We start from the raw sequence: 8,889 nt of genomic DNA, 5'->3' as shown, positions 1-8,889 counted from the left end.
AATTAACTAAACACATCCTGGAATATATCCGACAGACATACATCACATAATTCACAACAACGGGGGGCAAACTGGAAACCAGCACGAATATGCAGGCACATGCAGACTATTCTATGCTAAAACACGTTTTTGGGGATGTGTGCTTTGAGGTCAGCTCATCTGCCCTGAAGAAAAGCTGCCTTTTAAAAGCATTAACGTGATTTTGAGGCCATTTTATAAAGATTTCGTCAATATTCTGGCTAGATTTAAAGTGAAAGGATTCATATCACGTGACGCTTAAGGACATAAGCTCCCGTTTCTGGCGTCACATGGCAGAAATGATGATGTCACTGGAGTAGCATAGCCCGTAAGCCACTTCCTGGTGCACACCTTTATTTTCACACTTGTGCACCTCTTTTCTTAATCGCTTAATCGAGTAAATCTGGCCGGGGAGCCTCATCCCACATACTTAAAATTATTGCATCCTCACATCAGAGGGTTTTTTTTTCATTCCAAAACAGATTAGCACCATTCCACAAATTGCTTATATAGTTCCGCTCCGTGTGACGCACCCCGTCATGCCGTTAACTCTCATAGCCGTTTCGGTGTGAGTCAACAAACTGACAGCCGCCCTGACACATTTCCAAGCATTACAGCCCTACAGGTAAGCGCTTTGACACAGGCCTTTAGGCTGCTAACGGCTACACTTTAATGAATTTATTGAGGGCTGGCGTAGAGACGGGAGGGAGCCGGAGCGAAGCCCGGCACGTTAAATGCTCTGCAATCATCCGTCTAGACACGACTTTGTTTGGAGATGACATTTAGTTAATGAACAAATGATTGGTTGGCAAGCTTCCCCGAGATGTATCTTATTTTAATCATTTTAATATGAGCACGTGATGCTGCGGCTGGAGGAGCTGGCACCAGTGGTGGAGGTTAGTTGGGACGCCACGGTTGTGGACACCACGAGAAACGGAGCGCTCCGCCTTTGGACGCAAACTCCAACATTAAACAGCGTCGTCACAAGCCGAGACGGCCACGACTCCAATCATGAATACACCTCTTTTCATTAAGTTGAGCACTTTACGCAACGTGGTCATGAGAGCTAGCCCGGTTTCCAGGTCGTTTTCTATCGTTAAGCAACAAATAGGTGATTAACATGCATGAGGCGCAACGTCCGGTCCCTGAACTTGTGACATTTTTCATTTAGCGGCGGCCCTTTTGAAGCGCGGCCTGTTGACACCTGGAAAAAAAAGCAATATCCGCTGAGTTCAGGAAGAAATCCGCCCAGATTGCACTTAAAGTAACGATGAATCGGAACTTTTATTCCCAATCTCGACTGACAGCAAAACGAGGAGCCATTTCTCAATCTGTGTGAGTGTGTGCGTGTGCGTGCGTGCATGCGTGTGTGTGTGTGTGTGTGAGTGCCTCTGTCTGAAAATCATTTCATCTTCCCAGTGATAATAGCCCCCGAGGGAAATCTGTCTAGGTGGTCCTAACCTCTATACGCGGCGCCGCGGCAGCGTGTTAGTCTCTAACAGTGGGAGGCGCGGACCCTCGTGGCAGGCCTTTGTTCCTGTCGGCGTTGCTCCCCATGCGTCCCCCCCCCCTCCTCCCCTCGCCGTTTCCACGGGCTTTCAACTGAACTCCAGTAGTAATTAATAACCATGGCCCCGGATTTAATGCGTCCCTCATTGTAGTCGATGGAAACCGAATTACAGACGAGCCAAATCAGAAGCCACGGCTGTTTGAGGGACGACGGCATGAATCCGCCGATTCATCCGTCTCAGTTTGATCTGCTGATTGATGCGCTGTGCACACATCTGTCAGGAGGACACGGAAGATACAAGCCGTCGTCTTTCTCTCCGTCTTTGATCAACAAACAGCGTCGCGACGGGGATCTGCTTCTTTTCCTCCCGCCGGTTATTTTTAAGGAGCGTTTGGCTGGAAAGGTCAAAGGTGCGAGGAGGAATATGTGGATTTCGAACAGTCGGGGGAATGTCGAGGCGTTTCCATTCCGCCGTGACGCAAATGGAGGCGACAGAAGCGGCGACTTTATGGATTTGGCGGGGATGCATCGGGACCACAGCAGCCTTGGCAGGAAATACACACAGAAACCTGCGGGCTGTAATGCGTGACAGCCTCACCCTGCACACGCTGGCCTTTCGCTGTGATTAAATGCGCGTCACGCAGAATCGCGCCGCTCTTCTCGGATGGAGCTGAGCGATCCATCCTGCCGTCGCCGTGGCCTGCTAATTGGAGTGTATATAACGCCTTTAATTACCCGGTTAGGAGCTTTGCCGAAAGAAAGCTGACTCCTGGCACACGGCGAGTTACAGATGACAGCCCCTGCACACGCTTTCACGGAAAAGCAGATAGAACGCGCCACCTAGCACGTGAGCTACATAAACCAAAGTTGGAAGGCAGAATTTATCACGTGTTGCAGGGCTACGCAGAGATTTACACCCCCTCCTGGATTCAATCCGTAACTCTGTTGCCACTTTTCCATTAAAAAGTCCATCCACTCATCCCGACTCCTCTGCTGCTCGTCCTCTGCTCACTTCTCATACCGGCCAGTTGCTTCCCCACTGTAACACATCAGCACCGCCGGCTGATATATTGCAGAAAACTGCTGTCATGCTGACGCACACACTAACCGCTAAAGTGCAAGAGGCGATGGAGAATATCGAGAAGGGGGTGTGTGTGTGTGGGGGGGGAGGGTAAGAGTGAGGAGACTGTTTTTGATCTGGAATTTTCAACGTTCTCTTGGGCTTCAGAGACGCGTATGCCAGATGTTTGGTCAGCTGAGGCGCGCGTGCACATCCTGATTCACCGACAGGATATATGACTGGGCTGCGGGTGACAAAGGTCATAAACTAGAATTAAAAACAGCTGTACAGCCCTCAATCAATATTTGCTCTGACAGAGCGGCACTCCAATGATGCGCTCACACAGACCATAATCGTCCATCTCAGACATCTCACGTTATTAAACTGTGCAGGCCCAAAAATGAAGATGACGGGAAACCAAATGCATTTCTTTGCTTTGGTCCGGTTTGGTCTTTGACTTCAGGGTGCCGGTTTTGACTCTTGCCACCAAAACCAGAGTGACGACACAAAATCGCAACGTGGCGTCGGATTGAAGCGCGCCGACGTGCACCTTCAAGTAGTAGACAAGTGGTTTTTTCCAGCGTGGCGATTGAGCCAGTCAAGAGGTCCGTGAGTCGTATTCAGGATGTGACTCAGTCTTAAACACTTCACAGCACCCTGAGTTTCTGTCACCCCGATAACGCGCTTCGTTTAAACAACACGACCAAACCGCTGACCCTGTTTTCACGGCCCTCAGTTCCTAGCTAAATATTCATTTGTACCTGAAATTTGACAAATTCATATCTGAACTAACTAGATTTGATCGCAAGTCTCAGCGATTTTACGAGCATCTTCGGCAACGAAGCCTTGATTCCACACGTGCTGAGCTCACAGCACGTCGCTTTCTTCTCAGTCAGCAGGACGAAATTCCAGCTGACAGTGATCGCATTAAGACAAATTTCATTTGCCCAAATGTGACGTCCGAGCCTCCTTTTATCAGACGGAGCCTGACTGTTGCAGATCCGCAGGTTTTTATTCTGTTGTCATTTGTGGCTAAACGTTCTATCCTCCGTTTTACGGGCAAATACTTGGTTAGTTTGAGGAAGAGTAGAACAGCGGGAGGAGCAATAACATTCTCGGAATCAAATTTCATCTTGTAATCAGCCGGAATTATCTGGGTAAGGGTTAGTGATATCTTCCACCACTTGACAAAACATTTAAGGCTTTATTTTCATTTATTGCTATTCATTATCATCTTCATCATGTGGATACGATATGAAACCATTTCTGCTGGACCCCCTCACATCTCATCTATGCTCTGGTGACAGTGAACGTTCCTTCAACCACTTTTCGGACCAGCTAGGACAGCACCAATCCTCCACTGGCTTCCCAAGCGTAACAGGAAACGTTCTTTTCTTGGCGAGTTTGTACGGCGGGAACTGGAGACAAAAGAGAAATGCATTTTGGGAAACTAACGTAGCTCCTGCAACAGGGTCTAAATGCAACCGGTTTCATAGTCAGAGCTGGCTGGCTGAAGAGGGCCAGACATTCCTGTTCAGTTGGTGGATTTATCCACCAGGCCTCTGGAGAAAATGGCCAGCAGCGTTAGTGAGCCCCTTTGGCACTAGTAGCAGTGAATGAACTCGAGCCCTTCCACAGATATAACAGTTATCCTCATATATCTGAATTAGGAGCAAAACAAAATTTGCTATCGAGAGCTTGTTGTAGATCGCACCACTGGTGTGAATGAAGCGACAAATCCTAAAGAGTTCCACAAGTGGCTCATGCTCAGTGCAAAAGCTGCTAACGGTAGATGCAGGATAAACAGATTTCTAACTTACGTGGAAGAACCACAATATATATCTCCACACATGTATCTACAACAGTCTTGGACTGTCAGTTTTCATCATTCGTCCGGATTTGCGGTTGCAAACGTTCACGCAAATCTCCGAGCGTCGTTCGGCATTTGACTGGATGCAAGCTCGCATCCCACACATACAACATGAGATTTCAAAAGCATCTTTGCATTAATCTACACCTAGTGGCCAGGAAAATCACTGGCTGACCAGCTACACGCGGCACACGAAGGTAAGGGGAAAGTATAGAACGTCCATGGCCAAGCTCGGAATTGAAACCCAGGTCAGACGCGGCACTGCCTGGTTTAAAAGTTCAGCTCTTTGTGTGTCCGGTGTCAGCAGCCATGGAGTCGGAATGTCAGCAGCACTTTCTTAAGGCCACGGTCATCCATGCTGCACTGGACGTTTCCAGGAATTGTGTCTGCTGTGGAATAACCAGCTCAGATTATTCCCTTCAATGCCACTTGCATGAAAGGTGCACCAGCATCTTCCCAGAGTCCTGGTGGGCAAAACACAGCCCAGATGCACTTTTCACACCCGGCGTCATTCAATCCAGGATGAGGGAAAGCACGGAGGGAAGCGTCTTTAAAACAAATACGGCAGCAGCAGTGGAAGGGCAAAAGTGGCAGGATGGGAACTGCTGCCAGACACATTACAAGGAGCTCTAATGAGGGAGCCCACGCTCGCATCGCCCCCACCGCTGCCGCCACAGAGGAACGCGAGGCGGGAATTAATTGTGAGGGCGATGATGGCGAGCAAGCTGTGGAGCAGGTCATTACTGCACGCCTCCTTCTGGAGCGCCGCGGGCAGAGCGTGGAACGCCACGCTACTTGCACAATTCCCATGATCCCACAGGAGGGGGAGGGGGAGATGGTGTATGTGTGTGTGTGTGTGTGTGTGTGTGTGTGGAGGGGGACAGATAGCAGGAGGAGGAATGAAGGGGACAGAGAGAGAGAGAAATAAGCAACGATAGGGAAAGAGGAAGGATGGAAGGAAGGTTTTTCTTTGTTGGAAGCCAAAAACGTTTCTACATATATTTTAAAAAAATGAATTCATCAAGTCTTGTTTATTACTGCAATCGCATCATTTCAGCTCCATATACCATGAACTTGTTTTTATATTCTGGTCACCAGATCCAAATGTTGCATCTGCTGCAATCCTTTAAAAATCAGTTTTTAATATAACAAATCTCCCTGTGCTACACTGGTGGTACAGTCTCATTAGTGACATAAAACTGCACGCTAGGAAAAAAACAAGAATTCTATCACATATTTCTGAAACCAGCGAGAATATCAAAAATATGCTTGTTTTTTTTCCAAAGGTGACTGCTTGATTACGCCCTACTGTGCAGATTAGAAGGCACCTCACTCTTCTAATCTGCACAGCCTGATTCTTTGTCATTTCTCTTTGTGTGGTTTGGCGCCTCCAAGAAACCTGTGACAGGTTGAACGCATTGGACACATTGCCCTCTAGTGGCTGAACAGAGTACTTCAAAGGTGAGGACAAAAGCAGCTGCAGGTTTGAAGAGCAACAGGTGAAACACAAACGTTACAAGATTGATCATCAACGTGTCCTTCCACAGAAATGAGGTTCACGCCTGGGAAGTAAATGGTTTAGCTGTTTCATCATTAATCCTATTTCAAAGTCAGTTATTGGTTTTGACATATTCCAGTAAAAGTAATTATTTCCTCTTTTTTTTGCGCTCCCTTCAATTCGGGGCAGAAGAGAAATTGAGAATAAACCGCAAATGTAGCTGACAAGGGAAAAATGGTGGGAGAAGGCACTGAAAATTTATTACAACACCACAACTAAACAGAGAAATAAACACAGCAGTTAACTCTAACTGACTTTCCTCTGTAATTAGCCCCTTGGCCTTGGAGCTTTTCGCATTATCTTAACTCATGAGGAGAGAGCAGAGACACACCTCTTTGATGATGTATTTAACAACCCCCATTCAGAGCTTTGCCTTTTTTCGCCACTTTCATGAAACCCTAATGAGACCAGTGCCGTTGCCGTGGGGATGGCCGAGCCTAGCGCATTAGCACATGAAATCATTTAGGCTGTGTCTCCTGGAATAAAAAATATCATTAGGATGAAGCTCTGGGAAAAAAAGGAAAAAAGTCCCAAGCATGCTCCTGCTAATGTCTTTTTGTCAATACCCATTCCACAAACATATACCTTAGAATATATGAGCAGAACTTTCTGCTTTGGGGGTTATTTTTTCTGATTAATGGGGGTGGGGAAGAAGTACAGCCTTCCATCTCATGTTTAACTACCGGGCAACAAGTCCATCACCATTAGTCGTGGCAGAGAAGATGGAATATTTTACTCACAGTCACACATGAGAGTTTAAATGCACCTGTAAAAATCAAGAGTTTTTCTGTCATGTAGACTCGTATGTCCCAGCCAATTCACCCTTAATCCCAACCTAACCTAAAATGTAGGCCCTAACCCTCAAACACCCCCTTTACAGACTTGAGGAGCAATTCAAAAATGCTCTCATTACACAGACTGTCCAAAGATGTCCTCACTTTGGCAGTAAAATGAGTATTGGAGTCCTCAGTATAGCCCTTTCACATTGGACAAAACCCTGCTTAAAACTTGATGCTATCAGTATTTGAGGACAACGTGAAGAGGGGGAAAAATCAGCATTTTGGCATTGATCGACTCATATACAATCGGCTGTTTGAACAGCAGGCCGGGGTTTTCAAAGTGAGACAGCTTTTGTGATCCCCAATTTTGCTTGCTGGTGTTGTTCTGCTTAACTGTTTGCAGCAGAAAAAATCCCAGATCTGCACACAATGAGAACAAATGCAAAAAAAAACACATTTAACTGCTAATTTTGGTACATGTACAAACAAGCATGTCCACACACAAACACACACGCGCACACACACACACACACACACACACACACACACATGCACATTGACTCACTTCTGTTACATGTGAACCTTATAAAATTGACACAAAACAGCGAAATTAGTTCTGTGATTAATCTACAATGGGATTTTTTTTTTCCCCTTGAAAACTTGGGGTCAACAAATAAATGACTATATTTAAATCTGAGGAAAATGAAGCTTGAAAGAAGCTCTCTGAACTTCTTCTATGTGATTATATGGAGTACCTGCTACAGATTAATCATTAAAATTCAGCTCTTCCATGCTGTTTTGCTGCCTTACCGTCAAAAAGACCTTGATGCTCATAGAATGTGGTATTATTTAGAGGAAAAACTACCCAACGCTTATTTTCCGCACTGCTCCTGTGTTTAACAAATTAAATCCTGCAAATACTAGCTGAAAAACTTCATTCTGCGGGTTTCCACTCAGAAATATTGTCGTGAACATTGTGTCTCCGCCCTGACAACGGAATGACGTTTGTACTTCCTGGTTATCATCCTGGTTTGACAGTGAATCACAACACAACCTTGACCAGATAAAATTGATTGCGTCCACACTTTAAATCCCTCTCGTCCACCCGACCTCACCTTAAGCTCGCCTTAAACGGGCCAAGCTTTTACCACGAGCGCATCACAGCTCCACCAGTATTCCGTGCTCCGGGATCCAGGCGTCATCTCAAACCTGCGCTGCTGCTGCAGCTGCAGGTCAGAGGTCAGAGCACATCACAGTGATTCCAACATCCTCCCATGCCCTCTGATGATTTGCCCCTAAAGGGTATATACATTTTCCCTGGAGGTGGAGGTGCAACATGAGGGGTTTGGATGAGATGAAGCAGCTTTTTGTATTTGATTTGCTTTAACTCTTGAATTGCAAATTGCTGTATGGATTCATCCTCCCTCAAATGTGGGAGGTTCACAACTGTAATGCTGCCATCTCTGTGATGCTAATGTTTTGCTTTTGCTTTTCCATATCTATAAAACAATCCCAGAAATATGTTGGCTGCATACACCTGCACTAATTTACATGGTTAAAAAACTGCTTTGAATAAATAAAGACCAGACCAGATTCCATTGATGAGCCAGTTATTCTCAACAGAATAAGCCTTTAAATAAACATGGCTTGAGGCTAAATTTACTTATTTGTGGAATTTAGTTACAGAGCAAAATGTGTAAATTTAAGATAATTATCCAAATTGTTGCATATTAGCACAGGTTTCCACTTGTGGACCTACAGCACATCATAGCAACAAGTAAAGCTTCATATTGCTACATTATGCAAAAAAAAATTAAAACCCATCCTCTAAAAATCTGAACAAACTTCTCTAAAATCCAGCAACAATATTGTCCACTGCAGGCGTCAATTTCCTCTGTCTAATGGCGTAACTGCATGCATCCCCTCAAAGTCACCAGAAATATGCATAGCAACACATCGCAGGATAATTTATGTAAGCCCTTGTTTGTGTGTTTGGCACGGTGGGTGCATGCCTGCGCATGTGTGTGTGTGTGTGTTTGTGTGTGACACCAGTCCAGCACACGTGTTTGAGCGTAAATCATGTCTAACCGTATG

Source organism: Takifugu rubripes, chromosome 17 (assembly GCF_901000725.2).
Source record: "Takifugu rubripes chromosome 17, fTakRub1.2, whole genome shotgun sequence".
Lineage (NCBI taxonomy): Eukaryota > Metazoa > Chordata > Actinopteri > Tetraodontiformes > Tetraodontidae > Takifugu > Takifugu rubripes.
Note: the sequence above shows the minus strand (reverse complement) of the source record.